This window comes from Lithobates pipiens, unplaced genomic scaffold (assembly GCF_037356315.1).
Source record: "Lithobates pipiens isolate NorthernLeopardFrog02 unplaced genomic scaffold, aLitPip1_a1.2 Scaffold_8, whole genome shotgun sequence".
NCBI classification, from domain to species: Eukaryota; Metazoa; Chordata; class Amphibia; order Anura; family Ranidae; genus Lithobates; species Lithobates pipiens.
The window spans coordinates 572,978,578-572,995,368 of NW_027507903.1; the positions used below are offsets into that span (position 1 = coordinate 572,978,578).

The 16,791-nt window shown below is 49.7% G+C and overlaps 36 non-coding genes across 36 annotated transcripts; all 36 read left to right on the top strand.

The window, feature by feature from the left end:
- Positions 1-414: 414 nt before the first annotated feature.
- TRNAR-ACG (transfer RNA arginine (anticodon ACG)) lies at positions 415-487 on the top strand. The gene has a single exon. It is a non-coding gene; the product is annotated as a tRNA-Arg (tRNA).
- Positions 488-495: 8 nt separating this feature from the next.
- TRNAH-GUG (transfer RNA histidin (anticodon GUG)) lies at positions 496-567 on the top strand. The gene has a single exon. It is a non-coding gene; the product is annotated as a tRNA-His (tRNA).
- A 707-nt stretch (positions 568-1,274) lies between these two features.
- On the top strand, positions 1,275-1,347 carry TRNAR-ACG (transfer RNA arginine (anticodon ACG)). The gene has a single exon. It is a non-coding gene; the product is annotated as a tRNA-Arg (tRNA).
- An 8-nt stretch (positions 1,348-1,355) lies between these two features.
- TRNAH-GUG (transfer RNA histidin (anticodon GUG)) lies at positions 1,356-1,427 on the top strand. Its single transcript has one exon. It is a non-coding gene; the product is annotated as a tRNA-His (tRNA).
- Positions 1,428-2,132: 705 nt separating this feature from the next.
- On the top strand, positions 2,133-2,205 carry TRNAR-ACG (transfer RNA arginine (anticodon ACG)). Its single transcript has one exon. It is a non-coding gene; the product is annotated as a tRNA-Arg (tRNA).
- Positions 2,206-2,213: 8 nt separating this feature from the next.
- On the top strand, positions 2,214-2,285 carry TRNAH-GUG (transfer RNA histidin (anticodon GUG)). The gene has a single exon. It is a non-coding gene; the product is annotated as a tRNA-His (tRNA).
- A 705-nt stretch (positions 2,286-2,990) lies between these two features.
- TRNAR-ACG (transfer RNA arginine (anticodon ACG)) lies at positions 2,991-3,063 on the top strand. The gene has a single exon. It is a non-coding gene; the product is annotated as a tRNA-Arg (tRNA).
- A 787-nt stretch (positions 3,064-3,850) lies between these two features.
- TRNAR-ACG (transfer RNA arginine (anticodon ACG)) lies at positions 3,851-3,923 on the top strand. Its single transcript has one exon. It is a non-coding gene; the product is annotated as a tRNA-Arg (tRNA).
- Positions 3,924-3,931: 8 nt separating this feature from the next.
- On the top strand, positions 3,932-4,003 carry TRNAH-GUG (transfer RNA histidin (anticodon GUG)). The gene has a single exon. It is a non-coding gene; the product is annotated as a tRNA-His (tRNA).
- A 705-nt stretch (positions 4,004-4,708) lies between these two features.
- On the top strand, positions 4,709-4,781 carry TRNAR-ACG (transfer RNA arginine (anticodon ACG)). Its single transcript has one exon. It is a non-coding gene; the product is annotated as a tRNA-Arg (tRNA).
- An 8-nt stretch (positions 4,782-4,789) lies between these two features.
- TRNAH-GUG (transfer RNA histidin (anticodon GUG)) lies at positions 4,790-4,861 on the top strand. The gene has a single exon. It is a non-coding gene; the product is annotated as a tRNA-His (tRNA).
- A 709-nt stretch (positions 4,862-5,570) lies between these two features.
- Positions 5,571-5,643, top strand: TRNAR-ACG (transfer RNA arginine (anticodon ACG)). Its single transcript has one exon. It is a non-coding gene; the product is annotated as a tRNA-Arg (tRNA).
- Positions 5,644-5,651: 8 nt separating this feature from the next.
- TRNAH-GUG (transfer RNA histidin (anticodon GUG)) lies at positions 5,652-5,723 on the top strand. Its single transcript has one exon. It is a non-coding gene; the product is annotated as a tRNA-His (tRNA).
- Positions 5,724-6,428: 705 nt separating this feature from the next.
- Positions 6,429-6,501, top strand: TRNAR-ACG (transfer RNA arginine (anticodon ACG)). Its single transcript has one exon. It is a non-coding gene; the product is annotated as a tRNA-Arg (tRNA).
- An 8-nt stretch (positions 6,502-6,509) lies between these two features.
- Positions 6,510-6,581, top strand: TRNAH-GUG (transfer RNA histidin (anticodon GUG)). The gene has a single exon. It is a non-coding gene; the product is annotated as a tRNA-His (tRNA).
- A 705-nt stretch (positions 6,582-7,286) lies between these two features.
- On the top strand, positions 7,287-7,359 carry TRNAR-ACG (transfer RNA arginine (anticodon ACG)). The gene has a single exon. It is a non-coding gene; the product is annotated as a tRNA-Arg (tRNA).
- Positions 7,360-7,367: 8 nt separating this feature from the next.
- On the top strand, positions 7,368-7,439 carry TRNAH-GUG (transfer RNA histidin (anticodon GUG)). The gene has a single exon. It is a non-coding gene; the product is annotated as a tRNA-His (tRNA).
- Positions 7,440-9,004: 1,565 nt separating this feature from the next.
- On the top strand, positions 9,005-9,077 carry TRNAR-ACG (transfer RNA arginine (anticodon ACG)). Its single transcript has one exon. It is a non-coding gene; the product is annotated as a tRNA-Arg (tRNA).
- An 8-nt stretch (positions 9,078-9,085) lies between these two features.
- On the top strand, positions 9,086-9,157 carry TRNAH-GUG (transfer RNA histidin (anticodon GUG)). Its single transcript has one exon. It is a non-coding gene; the product is annotated as a tRNA-His (tRNA).
- Positions 9,158-9,852: 695 nt separating this feature from the next.
- Positions 9,853-9,925, top strand: TRNAR-ACG (transfer RNA arginine (anticodon ACG)). Its single transcript has one exon. It is a non-coding gene; the product is annotated as a tRNA-Arg (tRNA).
- An 8-nt stretch (positions 9,926-9,933) lies between these two features.
- Positions 9,934-10,005, top strand: TRNAH-GUG (transfer RNA histidin (anticodon GUG)). Its single transcript has one exon. It is a non-coding gene; the product is annotated as a tRNA-His (tRNA).
- A 705-nt stretch (positions 10,006-10,710) lies between these two features.
- TRNAR-ACG (transfer RNA arginine (anticodon ACG)) lies at positions 10,711-10,783 on the top strand. Its single transcript has one exon. It is a non-coding gene; the product is annotated as a tRNA-Arg (tRNA).
- An 8-nt stretch (positions 10,784-10,791) lies between these two features.
- TRNAH-GUG (transfer RNA histidin (anticodon GUG)) lies at positions 10,792-10,863 on the top strand. The gene has a single exon. It is a non-coding gene; the product is annotated as a tRNA-His (tRNA).
- Positions 10,864-11,568: 705 nt separating this feature from the next.
- TRNAR-ACG (transfer RNA arginine (anticodon ACG)) lies at positions 11,569-11,641 on the top strand. The gene has a single exon. It is a non-coding gene; the product is annotated as a tRNA-Arg (tRNA).
- Positions 11,642-11,649: 8 nt separating this feature from the next.
- Positions 11,650-11,721, top strand: TRNAH-GUG (transfer RNA histidin (anticodon GUG)). Its single transcript has one exon. It is a non-coding gene; the product is annotated as a tRNA-His (tRNA).
- Positions 11,722-12,430: 709 nt separating this feature from the next.
- TRNAR-ACG (transfer RNA arginine (anticodon ACG)) lies at positions 12,431-12,503 on the top strand. Its single transcript has one exon. It is a non-coding gene; the product is annotated as a tRNA-Arg (tRNA).
- An 8-nt stretch (positions 12,504-12,511) lies between these two features.
- On the top strand, positions 12,512-12,583 carry TRNAH-GUG (transfer RNA histidin (anticodon GUG)). Its single transcript has one exon. It is a non-coding gene; the product is annotated as a tRNA-His (tRNA).
- A 707-nt stretch (positions 12,584-13,290) lies between these two features.
- TRNAR-ACG (transfer RNA arginine (anticodon ACG)) lies at positions 13,291-13,363 on the top strand. Its single transcript has one exon. It is a non-coding gene; the product is annotated as a tRNA-Arg (tRNA).
- Positions 13,364-13,371: 8 nt separating this feature from the next.
- On the top strand, positions 13,372-13,443 carry TRNAH-GUG (transfer RNA histidin (anticodon GUG)). Its single transcript has one exon. It is a non-coding gene; the product is annotated as a tRNA-His (tRNA).
- Positions 13,444-14,148: 705 nt separating this feature from the next.
- TRNAR-ACG (transfer RNA arginine (anticodon ACG)) lies at positions 14,149-14,221 on the top strand. Its single transcript has one exon. It is a non-coding gene; the product is annotated as a tRNA-Arg (tRNA).
- Positions 14,222-14,229: 8 nt separating this feature from the next.
- Positions 14,230-14,301, top strand: TRNAH-GUG (transfer RNA histidin (anticodon GUG)). The gene has a single exon. It is a non-coding gene; the product is annotated as a tRNA-His (tRNA).
- Positions 14,302-15,008: 707 nt separating this feature from the next.
- TRNAR-ACG (transfer RNA arginine (anticodon ACG)) lies at positions 15,009-15,081 on the top strand. Its single transcript has one exon. It is a non-coding gene; the product is annotated as a tRNA-Arg (tRNA).
- An 8-nt stretch (positions 15,082-15,089) lies between these two features.
- Positions 15,090-15,161, top strand: TRNAH-GUG (transfer RNA histidin (anticodon GUG)). Its single transcript has one exon. It is a non-coding gene; the product is annotated as a tRNA-His (tRNA).
- A 707-nt stretch (positions 15,162-15,868) lies between these two features.
- TRNAR-ACG (transfer RNA arginine (anticodon ACG)) lies at positions 15,869-15,941 on the top strand. Its single transcript has one exon. It is a non-coding gene; the product is annotated as a tRNA-Arg (tRNA).
- Positions 15,942-15,949: 8 nt separating this feature from the next.
- Positions 15,950-16,021, top strand: TRNAH-GUG (transfer RNA histidin (anticodon GUG)). The gene has a single exon. It is a non-coding gene; the product is annotated as a tRNA-His (tRNA).
- Positions 16,022-16,716: 695 nt separating this feature from the next.
- Positions 16,717-16,789, top strand: TRNAR-ACG (transfer RNA arginine (anticodon ACG)). Its single transcript has one exon. It is a non-coding gene; the product is annotated as a tRNA-Arg (tRNA).
- The last annotated feature ends 2 nt before the right edge of the window (positions 16,790-16,791 follow it).

Consider the following 16,791-nt stretch of genomic DNA (forward strand, 5'->3'; position numbering starts at 1 on the left):
CAACAGTGGCCTTTGAAGGTAACAGCAGAGAGTGAAAAGTCTTTCTTTGAAGGCCAGTGGGATGTACATTTTGGACAGCGAGGACCACTGCTTTTCGAGAGGCACGAAAGTAGGCAGCCATCTATGTGGAAGTGAAACAACCGTCCTATAAGGTGGTGGGGTTTCCTTCAACACCACCTGTGGGCCACATAGAATGAGATTGTAACATTATTAGCCTTTGCCATTTTCACAACTATCGAGCAGCCATAAGCAGTGATGTGACAGCAACTGAGAAGGCCTGAGCACTTTCCTTTCCATTAGAAATTCAGCAGAAAGTTAGCCGTTTATCTCTGGAATGGCTGAGATGGTGTCGATTGGCTTCTGCAGCTAGAATGCCCTTTGTGAAGGCTTAGCAAAGAGTCAGGGCCAGGTGCAGGGCCAGTGGCGCAATGGATAACGCGTCTGACTACGGATCAGAAGATTGTAGGTTCGACTCCTACCTGGCTCGTTGACAATGCCGTGATCGTATAGTGGTTAGTACTCTGCGTTGTGGCCGCAGCAACCCCGGTTCGAATCCGGGTCACGGCATCTTTATGCGCTGGATGAAGTGTAATGTCCACAGTCACGCCCATGCCAGTTCGGACCCCTGAAGGTACACAAGGAGCAGGAAGTCTCTCTCTCTCTCTCTCTCTCTAAGACCGCTTCTTGCAACCAGCACCAACTCTGTGATATAGGATACCTTGATACTATCCTAGCGTCGGTCGATTACAATGTGGCAGGCCGTAGTCAGATCACTAAAGGATTGGTCAACAGGCCAAGGTGTATCCTGCCATGTCATGCTACACCCGCTGTAACACAAACTTGGGGCCATTCGAAATCTACAACAGTGGCCTTTGAAGGTAACAGCAGAGAGTGAAAAGTCTTTCTTTGAAGGCCAGTGGGATGTACATTTTGGACAGCGAGGACCACTGCTTTTCGAGAGGCACGAAAGTAGGCAGCCATCTATGTGGAAGTGAAACAACCGTCCTATAAGGTGGTGGGGTTTCCTTCAACACCACCTGTGGGCCACATAGAATGAGATTGTAACATTATTAGCCTTTGCCATTTTCACAACTATCGAGCAGCCATAAGCAGTGATGTGACAGCAACTGAGAAGGCCTGAGCACTTTCCTTTCCATTAGAAATTCAGCAGAAAGTTAGCCGTTTATCTCTGGAATGGCTGAGATGGTGTCGATTGGCTTCTGCAGCTAGAATGCCCTTTGTGAAGGCTTAGCAAAGAGTCAGGGCCAGGTGCAGGGCCAGTGGCGCAATGGATAACGCGTCTGACTACGGATCAGAAGATTGTAGGTTCGACTCCTACCTGGCTCGTTGACAATGCCGTGATCGTATAGTGGTTAGTACTCTGCGTTGTGGCCGCAGCAACCCCGGTTCGAATCCGGGTCACGGCATCTTTATGCGCTGGATGAAGTGTAATGTCCACAGTCACGCCCATGCCAGTTCGGACCCCTGAAGGTACACAAGGAGCAGGAAGTCTCTCTCTCTCTCTCTCTCTAAGACCGCTTCTTGCAACCAGCACCAACTCTGTGATATAGGATACCTTGATACTATCCTAGCGTCGGTCGATTACAATGTGGCAGGCCGTAGTCAGATCACTAAAGGATTGGTCAACAGGCCAAGGTGTATCCTGCCATGTCATGCTACACCCGCTGTAACACAAACTTGGGGCCATGCGAACTCTACAACAGTGGCCTTTGAAGGTAACAGCAGAGAGTGAAAAGTCTTTCTTTGAAGGCCAGTGGGATGTACATTTTGGACAGCGAGGACCACTGCTTTTCGAGAGGCACGAAAGTAGGCAGCCATCTATGTGGAAGTGAAACAACCGTCCTATAAGGTGGTGGGGTTTCCTTCAACACCACCTGTGGGCCACATAGAATGAGATTGTAACATTATTAGCCTTTGCCATTTTCACAACTATCGAGCAGCCATAAGCAGTGATGTGACAGCAACTGAGAAGGCCTGAGCACTTTCCTTTCCATTAGAAATTCAGCAGAAAGTTAGCCGTTTATCTCTGGAATGGCTGAGATGGTGTCGATTGGCTTCTGCAGCTAGAATGCCCTTTGTGAAGGCTTAGCAAAGAGTCAGGGCCAGGTGCAGGGCCAGTGGCGCAATGGATAACGCGTCTGACTACGGATCAGAAGATTGTAGGTTCGACTCCTACCTGGCTCGTTGACAATGCCGTGATCGTATAGTGGTTAGTACTCTGCGTTGTGGCCGCAGCAACCCCGGTTCGAATCCGGGTCACGGCATCTTTATGCGCTGGATGAAGTGTAATGTCCACAGTCACGCCCATGCCAGTTCGGACCCCTGAAGGTACACAAGGAGCAGGAAGTCTCTCTCTCTCTCTCTCTCTAAGACCGCTTCTTGCAACCAGCACCAACTCTGTGATATAGGATACCTTGATACTATCCTAGCGTCGGTCGATTACAATGTGGCAGGCCGTAGTCAGATCACTAAAGGATTGGTCAACAGGCCAAGGTGTATCCTGCCATGTCATGCTACACCCGCTGTAACACAAACTTGGGGCCATGCGAACTCTACAACAGTGGCCTTTGAAGGTAACAGCAGAGAGTGAAAAGTCTTTCTTTGAAGGCCAGTGGGATGTACATTTTGGACAGCGAGGACCACTGCTTTTCGAGAGGCACGAAAGTAGGCAGCCATCTATGTGGAAGTGAAACAACCGTCCTATAAGGTGGAGGGGTTTCCTTCAACACCACCTGTGGGCCACATAGAATGAGATTGTAACATTATTAGCCTTTGCCATTTTCACAACTATCGAGCAGCCATAAGCAGTGATGTGACAGCAACTGAGAAGGCCTGAGCACTTTCCTTTCCATTAGAAATTCAGCAGAAAGTTAGCCGTTTATCTCTGGAATGGCTGAGATGGTGTCGATTGGCTTCTGCAGCTAGAATGCCCTTTGTGAAGGCTTAGCAAAGAGTCAGGGCCAGGTGCAGGGCCAGTGGCGCAATGGATAACGCGTCTGACTACGGATCAGAAGATTGTAGGTTCGACTCCTACCTGGCTCGTTGACAATGCCGTGATCGTATAGTGGTTAGTACTCTGCGTTGTGGCTGCAGCAACCCTGGTTCGAATCCGGGTCACGGCATCTTTATGCGCTGGATGAAGTGTAATGTCCACAGTCACGCCCATGCCAGTTCGGACCCCTGAAGGTACACAAGGAGCAGGAAGTCTCTCTCTCTCTCTCTCTCTCTAAGACCGCTTCTTGCAACCAGCACCAACTCTGTGATATAGGATACCTTGATACTATCCTAGCGTCGGTCGATTACAATGTGGCAGGCCGTAGTCAGATCACTAAAGGATTGGTCAACAGGCCAAGGTGTATCCTGCCATGTCATGCTACACCCGCTGTAACACAAACTTGGGGCCATGCGAACTCTACAACAGTGGCCTTTGAAGGTAACAGCAGAGAGTGAAAAGTCTTTCTTTGAAGGCCAGTGGGATGTACATTTTGGACAGCGAGGACCACTGCTTTTCGAGAGGCACGAAAGTAGGCAGCCATCTATGTGGAAGTGAAACAACCGTCCTATAAGGTGGAGGGGTTTCCTTCAACACCACCTGTGGGCCACATAGAATGAGATTGTAACATTATTAGCCTTTGCCATTTTCACAACTATCGAGCAGCCATAAGCAGTGATGTGACAGCAACTGAGAAGGCCTGAGCACTTTCCTTTCCATTAGAAATTCAGCAGAAAGTTAGCCGTTTATCTCTGGAATGGCTGAGATGGTGTCGATTGGCTTCTGCAGCTAGAATGCCCTTTGTGAAGGCTTAGCAAAGAGTCAGGGCCAGGTGCAGGGCCAGTGGCGCAATGGATAACGCGTCTGACTACGGATCAGAAGATTGTAGGTTCGACTCCTACCTGGCTCGTTGACAATGCCGTGATCGTATAGTGGTTAGTACTCTGCGTTGTGGCCGCAGCAACCCCGGTTCGAATCCGGGTCACGGCATCTTTATGCGCTGGATGAAGTGTAATGTCCACAGTCACGCCCATGCCAGTTCGGACCCCTGAAGGTACACAAGGAGCAGGAAGTCTCTCTCTCTCTCTCTCTCTAAGACCGCTTCTTGCAACCAGCACCAACTCTGTGATATAGGATACCTTGATACTATCCTAGCGTCGGTCGATTACAATGTGGCAGGCCGTAGTCAGATCACTAAAGGATTGGTCAACAGGCCAAGGTGTATCCTGCCATGTCATGCTACACCCGCTGTAACACAAACTTGGGGCCATGCGAACTCTACAACAGTGGCCTTTGAAGGTAACAGCAGAGAGTGAAAAGTCTTTCTTTGAAGGCCAGTGGGATGTACATTTTGGACAGCGAGGACCACTGCTTTTCGAGAGGCACGAAAGTAGGCAGCCATCTATGTGGAAGTGAAACAACCGTCCTATAAGGTGGAGGGGTTTCCTTCAACACCACCTGTGGGCCACATAGAATGAGATTGTAACATTATTAGCCTTTGCCATTTTCACAACTATCGAGCAGCCATAAGCAGTGATGTGACAGCAACTGAGAAGGCCTGAGCACTTTCCTTTCCATTAGAAATTCAGCAGAAAGTTAGCCGTTTATCTCTGGAATGGCTGAGATGGTGTCGATTGGCTTCTGCAGCTAGAATGCCCTTTGTGAAGGCTTAGCAAAGAGTCAGGGCCAGGTGCAGGGCCAGTGGCGCAATGGATAACGCGTCTGACTACGGATCAGAAGATTGTAGGTTCGACTCCTACCTGGCTCGTTGACAATGCCGTGATCGTATAGTGGTTAGTACTCTGCGTTGTGGCCGCAGCAACCCCGGTTCGAATCCGGGTCACGGCATCTTTATGCGCTGGATGAAGTGTAATGTCCACAGTCACGCCCATGCCAGTTCGGACCCCTGAAGGTACACAAGGAGCAGGAAGTCTCTCTCTCTCTCTCTCTCTCTCTAAGACCGCTTCTTGCAACCAGCACCAACTCTGTGATATAGGATACCTTGATACTATCCTAGCGTCGGTCGATTACAATGTGGCAGGCCGTAGTCAGATCACTAAAGGATTGGTCAACAGGCCAAGGTGTATCCTGCCATGTCATGCTACACCCGCTGTAACACAAACTTGGGGCCATGCGAACTCTACAACAGTGGCCTTTGAAGGTAACAGCAGAGAGTGAAAAGTCTTTCTTTGAAGGCCAGTGGGATGTACATTTTGGACAGCGAGGACCACTGCTTTTCGAGAGGCACGAAAGTAGGCAGCCATCTATGTGGAAGTGAAACAACCGTCCTATAAGGTGGAGGGGTTTCCTTCAACACCACCTGTGGGCCACATAGAATGAGATTGTAACATTATTAGCCTTTGCCATTTTCACAACTATCGAGCAGCCATAAGCAGTGATGTGACAGCAACTGAGAAGGCCTGAGCACTTTCCTTTCCATTAGAAATTCAGCAGAAAGTTAGCCGTTTATCTCTGGAATGGCTGAGATGGTGTCGATTGGCTTCTGCAGCTAGAATGCCCTTTGTGAAGGCTTAGCAAAGAGTCAGGGCCAGGTGCAGGGCCAGTGGCGCAATGGATAACGCGTCTGACTACGGATCAGAAGATTGTAGGTTCGACTCCTACCTGGCTCGTTGACAATGCCGTGATCGTATAGTGGTTAGTACTCTGCGTTGTGGCCGCAGCAACCCCGGTTCGAATCCGGGTCACGGCATCTTTATGCGCTGGATGAAGTGTAATGTCCGCAGTCACGCCCATGCCAGTTCGGACCCCTGAAGGTACACAAGGAGCAGGAAGTCTCTCTCTCTCTCTCTCTCTAAGACCGCTTCTTGCAACCAGCACCAACTCTGTGATATAGGATACCTTGATACTATCCTAGCGTCGGTCGATTACAATGTGGCAGGCCGTAGTCAGATCACTAAAGGATTGGTCAACAGGCCAAGGTGTATCCTGCCATGTCATGCTACACCCGCTGTAACACAAACTTGGGGCCATGCGAACTCTACAACAGTGGCCTTTGAAGGTAACAGCAGAGAGTGAAAAGACTTTCTTTGAAGGCCAGTGGGATGTACATTTTGGACAGCGAGGACCACTGCTTTTCGAGAGGCACGAAAGTAGGCAGCCATCTATGTGGAAGTGAAACAACCGTCCTATAAGGTGGTGGGGTTTCCTTCAACACCACCTGTGGGCCACATAGAATGAGATTGTAACATTATTAGCCTTTGCCATTTTCACAACTATCGAGCAGCCATAAGCAGTGATGTGACAGCAACTGAGAAGGCCTGAGCACTTTCCTTTCCATTAGAAATTCAGCAGAAAGTTAGCCGTTTATCTCTGGAATGGCTGAGATGGTGTCGATTGGCTTCTGCAGCTAGAATGCCCTTTGTGAAGGCTTAGCAAAGAGTCAGGGCCAGGTGCAGGGCCAGTGGCGCAATGGATAACGCGTCTGACTACGGATCAGAAGATTGTAGGTTCGACTCCTACCTGGCTCGTTGACAATGCCGTGATCGTATAGTGGTTAGTACTCTGCGTTGTGGCCGCAGCAACCCCGGTTCGAATCCGGGTCACGGCATCTTTATGCGCTGGATGAAGTGTAATGTCCACAGTCACGCCCATGCCAGTTCGGACCCCTGAAGGTACACAAGGAGCAGGAAGTCTCTCTCTCTCTCTCTCTCTAAGACCGCTTCTTGCAACCAGCACCAACTCTGTGATATAGGATACCTTGATACTATCCTAGCGTCGGTCGATTACAATGTGGCAGGCCGTAGTCAGATCACTAAAGGATTGGTCAACAGGCCAAGGTGTATCCTGCCATGTCATGCTACACCCGCTGTAACACAAACTTGGGGCCATGCGAACTCTACAACAGTGGCCTTTGAAGGTAACAGCAGAGAGTGAAAAGACTTTCTTTGAAGGCCAGTGGGATGTACATTTTGGACAGCGAGGACCACTGCTTTTCGAGAGGCACGAAAGTAGGCAGCCATCTATGTGGAAGTGAAACAACCGTCCTATAAGGTGGTGGGGTTTCCTTCAACACCACCTGTGGGCCACATAGAATGAGATTGTAACATTATTAGCCTTTGCCATTTTCACAACTATCGAGCAGCCATAAGCAGTGATGTGACAGCAACTGAGAAGGCCTGAGCACTTTCCTTTCCATTAGAAATTCAGCAGAAAGTTAGCCGTTTATCTCTGGAATGGCTGAGATGGTGTCGATTGGCTTCTGCAGCTAGAATGCCCTTTGTGAAGGCTTAGCAAAGAGTCAGGGCCAGGTGCAGGGCCAGTGGCGCAATGGATAACGCGTCTGACTACGGATCAGAAGATTGTAGGTTCGACTCCTACCTGGCTCGTTGACAATGCCGTGATCGTATAGTGGTTAGTACTCTGCGTTGTGGCCGCAGCAACCCCGGTTCGAATCCGGGTCACGGCATCTTTATGCGCTGGATGAAGTGTAATGTCCACAGTCACGCCCATGCCAGTTCGGACCCCTGAAGGTACACAAGGAGCAGGAAGTCTCTCTCTCTCTCTCTCTAAGACCGCTTCTTGCAACCAGCACCAACTCTGTGATATAGGATACCTTGATACTATCCTAGCGTCGGTCGATTACAATGTGGCAGGCCGTAGTCAGATCACTAAAGGATTGGTCAACAGGCCAAGGTGTATCCTGCCATGTCATGCTACACCCGCTGTAACACAAACTTGGGGCCATGCGAACTCTACAACAGTGGCCTTTGAAGGTAACAGCAGAGAGTGAAAAGTCTTTCTTTGAAGGCCAGTGGGATGTACATTTTGGACAGCGAGGACCACTGCTTTTCGAGAGGCACGAAAGTAGGCAGCCATCTATGTGGAAGTGAAACAACCGTCCTATAAGGTGGTGGGGTTTCCTTCAACACCACCTGTGGGCCACATAGAATGAGATTGTAACATTATTAGCCTTTGCCATTTTCACAACTATCGAGCAGCCATAAGCAGTGATGTGACAGCAACTGAGAAGGCCTGAGCACTTTCCTTTCCATTAGAAATTCAGCAGAAAGTTAGCCGTTTATCTCTGGAATGGCTGAGATGGTGTCGATTGGCTTCTGCAGCTAGAATGCCCTTTGTGAAGGCTTAGCAAAGAGTCAGGGCCAGGTGCAGGGCCAGTGGCTCAATGGATAACGCGTCTGACTACGGATCAGAAGATTGTAGGTTCGACTCCTACCTGGCTCGTTGACAATGCTGTGATCGTATAGTGGTTAGTACTCTGCGTTGTGGCCGCAGCAACCCCGGTTCGAATCCGGGTCACGGCATCTTTATGCGCTGGATGAAGTGTAATGTCCACAGTCACGCCCATGCCAGTTCGGACCCCTGAAGGTACACAAGGAGCAGGAAGTCTCTCTCTCTCTCTCTCTCTCTCTAAGACCGCTTCTTGCAACCAGCACCAACTCTGTGATATAGGATACCTTGATACTATCCTAGCGTCGGTCGATTACAATGTGGCAGGCCGTAGTCAGATCACTAAAGGATTGGTCAACAGGCCAAGGTGTATCCTGCCATGTCATGCTACACCCGCTGTAACACAAACTTGGGGCCATGCGAACTCTACAACAGTGGCCTTTGAAGGTAACAGCAGAGAGTGAAAAGTCTTTCTTTGAAGGCCAGTGGGATGTACATTTTGGACAGCGAGGACCACTGCTTTTCGAGAGGCACGAAAGTAGGCAGCCATCTATGTGGAAGTGAAACAACCGTCCTATAAGGTGGTGGGGTTTCCTTCAACACCACCTGTGGGCCACATAGAATGAGATTGTAACATTATTAGCCTTTGCCATTTTCACAACTATCGAGCAGCCATAAGCAGTGATGTGACAGCAACTGAGAAGGCCTGAGCACTTTCCTTTCCATTAGAAATTCAGCAGAAAGTTAGCCGTTTATCTCTGGAATGGCTGAGATGGTGTCGATTGGCTTCTGCAGCTAGAATGCCCTTTGTGAAGGCTTAGCAAAGAGTCAGGGCCAGGTGCAGGGCCAGTGGCGCAATGGATAACGCGTCTGACTACGGATCAGAAGATTGTAGGTTCGACTCCTACCTGGCTCGTTGACAATGCCGTGATCGTATAGTGGTTAGTACTCTGCGTTGTGGCCGCAGCAACCCCGGTTCGAATCCGGGTCACGGCATCTTTATGCGCTGGATGAAGTGTAATGTCCACAGTCACGCCCATGCCAGTTCGGACCCCTGAAGGTACACAAGGAGCAGGAAGTCTCTCTCTCTAAGACCGCTTCTTGCAACCAGCACCAACTCTGTGATATAGGATACCTTGATACTATCCTAGCGTCGGTCGATTACAATGTGGCAGGCCGTAGTCAGATCACTAAAGGATTGGTCAACAGGCCAAGGTGTATCCTGCCATGTCATGCTACACCCGCTGTAACACAAACTTGGGGCCATGTGAACTCTACAACAGTGGCCTTTGAAGGTAACAGCAGAGAGTGAAAAGTCTTTCTTTGAAGGCCAGTGGGATGTACATTTTGGACAGCGAGGACCACTGCTTTTCGAGAGGCACGAAAGTAGGCAGCCATCTATGTGGAAGTGAAACAACCGTCCTATAAGGTGGTGGGGTTTCCTTCAACACCACCTGTGGGCCACATAGAATGAGATTGTAACATTATTAGCCTTTGCCATTTTCACAACTATCGAGCAGCCATAAGCAGTGATGTGACAGCAACTGAGAAGGCCTGAGCACTTTCCTTTCCATTAGAAATTCAGCAGAAAGTTAGCCGTTTATCTCTGGAATGGCTGAGATGGTGTCGATTGGCTTCTGCAGCTAGAATGCCCTTTGTGAAGGCTTAGCAAAGAGTCAGGGCCAGGTGCAGGGCCAGTGGCGCAATGGATAACGCGTCTGACTACGGATCAGAAGATTGTAGGTTCGACTCCTACCTGGCTCGTTGACAATGCCGTGATCGTATAGTGGTTAGTACTCTGCGTTGTGGCCGCAGCAACCCCGGTTCGAATCCGGGTCACGGCATCTTTATGCGCTGGATGAAGTGTAATGTCCACAGTCACGCCCATGCCAGTTCGGACCCCTGAAGGTACACAAGGAGCAGGAAGTCTCTCTCTCTCTCTCTCTCTAAGACCGCTTCTTGCAACCAGCACCAACTCTGTGATATAGGATACCTTGATACTATCCTAGCGTCGGTCGATTACAATGTGGCAGGCCGTAGTCAGATCACTAAAGGATTGGTCAACAGGCCAAGGTGTATCCTGCCATGTCATGCTACACCCGCTGTAACACAAACTTGGGGCCATGCGAACTCTACAACAGTGGCCTTTGAAGGTAACAGCAGAGAGTGAAAAGTCTTTCTTTGAAGGCCAGTGGGATGTACATTTTGGACAGCGAGGACCACTGCTTTTCGAGAGGCACGAAAGTAGGCAGCCATCTATGTGGAAGTGAAACAACCGTCCTATAAGGTGGTGGGGTTTCCTTCAACACCACCTGTGGGCCACATAGAATGAGATTGTAACATTATTAGCCTTTGCCATTTTCACAACTATCGAGCAGCCATAAGCAGTGATGTGACAGCAACTGAGAAGGCCTGAGCACTTTCCTTTCCATTAGAAATTCAGCAGAAAGTTAGCCGTTTATCTCTGGAATGGCTGAGATGGTGTCGATTGGCTTCTGCAGCTAGAATGCCCTTTGTGAAGGCTTAGCAAAGAGTCAGGGCCAGGTGCAGGGCCAGTGGCGCAATGGATAACGCGTCTGACTACGGATCAGAAGATTGTAGGTTCGACTCCTACCTGGCTCGTTGACAATGCCGTGATCGTATAGTGGTTAGTACTCTGCGTTGTGGCCGCAGCAACCCCGGTTCGAATCCGGGTCACGGCATCTTTATGCGCTGGATGAAGTGTAATGTCCACAGTCACGCCCATGCCAGTTCGGACCCCTGAAGGTACACAAGGAGCAGGAAGTCTCTCTCTCTCTCTCTCTCTAAGACCGCTTCTTGCAACCAGCACCAACTCTGTGATATAGGATACCTTGATACTATCCTAGCGTCGGTCGATTACAATGTGGCAGGCCGTAGTCAGATCACTAAAGGATTGGTCAACAGGCCAAGGTGTATCCTGCCATGTCATGCTACACCCGCTGTAACACAAACTTGGGGCCATGCGAACTCTACAACAGTGGCCTTTGAAGGTAACAGCAGAGAGTGAAAAGTCTTTCTTTGAAGGCCAGTGGGATGTACATTTTGGACAGCGAGGACCACTGCTTTTCGAGAGGCACGAAAGTAGGCAGCCATCTATGTGGAAGTGAAACAACCGTCCTATAAGGTGGAGGGGTTTCCTTCAACACCACCTGTGGGCCACATAGAATGAGATTGTAACATTATTAGCCTTTGCCATTTTCACAACTATCGAGCAGCCATAAGCAGTGATGTGACAGCAACTGAGAAGGCCTGAGCACTTTCCTTTCCATTAGAAATTCAGCAGAAAGTTAGCCGTTTATCTCTGGAATGGCTGAGATGGTGTCGATTGGCTTCTGCAGCTAGAATGCCCTTTGTGAAGGCTTAGCAAAGAGTCAGGGCCAGGTGCAGGGCCAGTGGCGCAATGGATAACGCGTCTGACTACGGATCAGAAGATTGTAGGTTCGACTCCTACCTGGCTCGTTGACAATGCCGTGATCGTATAGTGGTTAGTACTCTGCGTTGTGGCCGCAGCAACCCCGGTTCGAATCCGGGTCACGGCATCTTTATGCGCTGGATGAAGTGTAATGTCCACAGTCACGCCCATGCCAGTTCGGACCCCTGAAGGTACACAAGGAGCAGGAAGTCTCTCTCTCTCTCTCTCTCTCTCTAAGACCGCTTCTTGCAACCAGCACCAACTCTGTGATATAGGATACCTTGATACTATCCTAGCGTCGGTCGATTACAATGTGGCAGGCCGTAGTCAGATCACTAAAGGATTGGTCAACAGGCCAAGGTGTATCCTGCCATGTCATGCTACACCCGCTGTAACACAAACTTGGGGCCATGCGAACTCTACAACAGTGGCCTTTGAAGGTAACAGCAGAGAGTGAAAAGTCTTTCTTTGAAGGCCAGTGGGATGTACATTTTGGACAGCGAGGACCACTGCTTTTCGAGAGGCACGAAAGTAGGCAGCCATCTATGTGGAAGTGAAACAACCGTCCTATAAGGTGGAGGGGTTTCCTTCAACACCACCTGTGGGCCACATAGAATGAGATTGTAACATTATTAGCCTTTGCCATTTTCACAACTATCGAGCAGCCATAAGCAGTGATGTGACAGCAACTGAGAAGGCCTGAGCACTTTCCTTTCCATTAGAAATTCAGCAGAAAGTTAGCCGTTTATCTCTGGAATGGCTGAGATGGTGTCGATTGGCTTCTGCAGCTAGAATGCCCTTTGTGAAGGCTTAGCAAAGAGTCAGGGCCAGGTGCAGGGCCAGTGGCGCAATGGATAACGCGTCTGACTACGGATCAGAAGATTGTAGGTTCGACTCCTACCTGGCTCGTTGACAATGCCGTGATCGTATAGTGGTTAGTACTCTGCGTTGTGGCCGCAGCAACCCCGGTTCGAATCCGGGTCACGGCATCTTTATGCGCTGGATGAAGTGTAATGTCCACAGTCACGCCCATGCCAGTTCGGACCCCTGAAGGTACACAAGGAGCAGGAAGTCTCTCTCTCTCTCTCTCTCTCTAAGACCGCTTCTTGCAACCAGCACCAACTCTGTGATATAGGATACCTTGATACTATCCTAGCGTCGGTCGATTACAATGTGGCAGGCCGTAGTCAGATCACTAAAGGATTGGTCAACAGGCCAAGGTGTATCCTGCCATGTCATGCTACACCCGCTGTAACACAAACTTGGGGCCATGCGAACTCTACAACAGTGGCCTTTGAAGGTAACAGCAGAGAGTGAAAAGTCTTTCTTTGAAGGCCAGTGGGATGTACATTTTGGACAGCGAGGACCACTGCTTTTCGAGAGGCACGAAAGTAGGCAGCCATCTATGTGGAAGTGAAACAACCGTCCTATAAGGTGGAGGGGTTTCCTTCAACACCACCTGTGGGCCACATAGAATGAGATTGTAACATTATTAGCCTTTGCCATTTTCACAACTATCGAGCAGCCATAAGCAGTGATGTGACAGCAACTGAGAAGGCCTGAGCACTTTCCTTTCCATTAGAAATTCAGCAGAAAGTTAGCCGTTTATCTCTGGAATGGCTGAGATGGTGTCGATTGGCTTCTGCAGCTAGAATGCCCTTTGTGAAGGCTTAGCAAAGAGTCAGGGCCAGGTGCAGGGCCAGTGGCGCAATGGATAACGCGTCTGACTACGGATCAGAAGATTGTAGGTTCGACTCCTACCTGGCTCGTTGACAATGCCGTGATCGTATAGTGGTTAGTACTCTGCGTTGTGGCCGCAGCAACCCCGGTTCGAATCCGGGTCACGGCATCTTTATGCGCTGGATGAAGTGTAATGTCCACAGTCACGCCCATGCCAGTTCGGACCCCTGAAGGTACACAAGGAGCAGGAAGTCTCTCTCTCTCTCTCTCTCTAAGACCGCTTCTTGCAACCAGCACCAACTCTGTGATATAGGATACCTTGATACTATCCTAGCGTCGGTCGATTACAATGTGGCAGGCCGTAGTCAGATCACTAAAGGATTGGTCAACAGGCCAAGGTGTATCCTGCCATGTCATGCTACACCCGCTGTAACACAAACTTGGGGCCATGCGAACTCTACAACAGTGGCCTTTGAAGGTAACAGCAGAGAGTGAAAAGTCTTTCTTTGAAGGCCAGTGGGATGTACATTTTGGACAGCGAGGACCACTGCTTTTCGAGAGGCACGAAAGTAGGCAGCCATCTATGTGGAAGTGAAACAACCGTCCTATAAGGTGGAGGGGTTTCCTTCAACACCACCTGTGGGCCACATAGAATGAGATTGTAACATTATTAGCCTTTGCCATTTTCACAACTATCGAGCAGCCATAAGCAGTGATGTGACAGCAACTGAGAAGGCCTGAGCACTTTCCTTTCCATTAGAAATTCAGCAGAAAGTTAGCCGTTTATCTCTGGAATGGCTGAGATGGTGTCGATTGGCTTCTGCAGCTAGAATGCCCTTTGTGAAGGCTTAGCAAAGAGTCAGGGCCAGGTGCAGGGCCAGTGGCGCAATGGATAACGCGTCTGACTACGGATCAGAAGATTGTAGGTTCGACTCCTACCTGGCTCGTTGACAATGCCGTGATCGTATAGTGGTTAGTACTCTGCGTTGTGGCCGCAGCAACCCCGGTTCGAATCCGGGTCACGGCATCTTTATGCGCTGGATGAAGTGTAATGTCCACAGTCACGCCCATGCCAGTTCGGACCCCTGAAGGTACACAAGGAGCAGGAAGTCTCTCTCTCTCTCTCTCTCTCTAAGACCGCTTCTTGCAACCAGCACCAACTCTGTGATATAGGATACCTTGATACTATCCTAGCGTCGGTCGATTACAATGTGGCAGGCCGTAGTCAGATCACTAAAGGATTGGTCAACAGGCCAAGGTGTATCCTGCCATGTCATGCTACACCCGCTGTAACACAAACTTGGGGCCATGCGAACTCTACAACAGTGGCCTTTGAAGGTAACAGCAGAGAGTGAAAAGTCTTTCTTTGAAGGCCAGTGGGATGTACATTTTGGACAGCGAGGACCACTGCTTTTCGAGAGGCACGAAAGTAGGCAGCCATCTATGTGGAAGTGAAACAACCGTCCTATAAGGTGGAGGGGTTTCCTTCAACACCACCTGTGGGCCACATAGAATGAGATTGTAACATTATTAGCCTTTGCCATTTTCACAACTATCGAGCAGCCATAAGCAGTGATGTGACAGCAACTGAGAAGGCCTGAGCACTTTCCTTTCCATTAGAAATTCAGCAGAAAGTTAGCCGTTTATCTCTGGAATGGCTGAGATGGTGTCGATTGGCTTCTGCAGCTAGAATGCCCTTTGTGAAGGCTTAGCAAAGAGTCAGGGCCAGGTGCAGGGCCAGTGGCGCAATGGATAACGCGTCTGACTACGGATCAGAAGATTGTAGGTTCGACTCCTACCTGGCTCGTTGACAATGCCGTGATCGTATAGTGGTTAGTACTCTGCGTTGTGGCCGCAGCAACCCCGGTTCGAATCCGGGTCACGGCATCTTTATGCGCTGGATGAAGTGTAATGTCCACAGTCACGCCCATGCCAGTTCGGACCCCTGAAGGTACACAAGGAGCAGGAAGTCTCTCTCTCTCTCTCTCTCTCTAAGACCGCTTCTTGCAACCAGCACCAACTCTGTGATATAGGATACCTTGATACTATCCTAGCGTCGGTCGATTACAATGTGGCAGGCCGTAGTCAGATCACTAAAGGATTGGTCAACAGGCCAAGGTGTATCCTGCCATGTCATGCTACACCCGCTGTAACACAAACTTGGGGCCATGCGAACTCTACAACAGTGGCCTTTGAAGGTAACAGCAGAGAGTGAAAAGTCTTTCTTTGAAGGCCAGTGGGATGTACATTTTGGACAGCGAGGACCACTGCTTTTCGAGAGGCACGAAAGTAGGCAGCCATCTATGTGGAAGTGAAACAACCGTCCTATAAGGTGGAGGGGTTTCCTTCAACACCACCTGTGGGCCACATAGAATGAGATTGTAACATTATTAGCCTTTGCCATTTTCACAACTATCGAGCAGCCATAAGCAGTGATGTGACAGCAACTGAGAAGGCCTGAGCACTTTCCTTTCCATTAGAAATTCAGCAGAAAGTTAGCCGTTTATCTCTGGAATGGCTGAGATGGTGTCGATTGGCTTCTGCAGCTAGAATGCCCTTTGTGAAGGCTTAGCAAAGAGTCAGGGCCAGGTGCAGGGCCAGTGGCGCAATGGATAACGCGTCTGACTACGGATCAGAAGATTGTAGGTTCGACTCCTACCTGGCTCGTTGACAATGCCGTGATCGTATAGTGGTTAGTACTCTGCGTTGTGGCCGCAGCAACCCCGGTTCGAATCCGGGTCACGGCATCTTTATGCGCTGGATGAAGTGTAATGTCCACAGTCACGCCCATGCCAGTTCGGACCCCTGAAGGTACACAAGGAGCAGGAAGTCTCTCTCTCTAAGACCGCTTCTTGCAACCAGCACCAACTCTGTGATATAGGATACCTTGATACTATCCTAGCGTCGGTCGATTACAATGTGGCAGGCCGTAGTCAGATCACTAAAGGATTGGTCAACAGGCCAAGGTGTATCCTGCCATGTCATGCTACACCCGCTGTAACACAAACTTGGGGCCATGCGAACTCTACAACAGTGGCCTTTGAAGGTAACAGCAGAGAGTGAAAAGTCTTTCTTTGAAGGCCAGTGGGATGTACATTTTGGACAGCGAGGACCACTGCTTTTCGAGAGGCATGAAAGTAGGCAGCCATCTATGTGGAAGTGAAACAACCGTCCTATAAGGTGGAGGGGTTTCCTTCAACACCACCTGTGGGCCACATAGAATGAGATTGTAACATTATTAGCCTTTGCCATTTTCACAACTATCGAGCAGCCATAAGCAGTGATGTGACAGCAACTGAGAAGGCCTGAGCACTTTCCTTTCCATTAGAAATTCAGCAGAAAGTTAGCCGTTTATCTCTGGAATGGCTGAGATGGTGTCGATTGGCTTCTGCAGCTAGAATGCCCTTTGTGAAGGCTTAGCAAAGAGTCAGGGCCAGGTGCAGGGCCAGTGGCGCAATGGATAACGCGTCTGACTACGGATCAGAAGATTGTAGGTTCGACTCCTACCTGGCTCGTT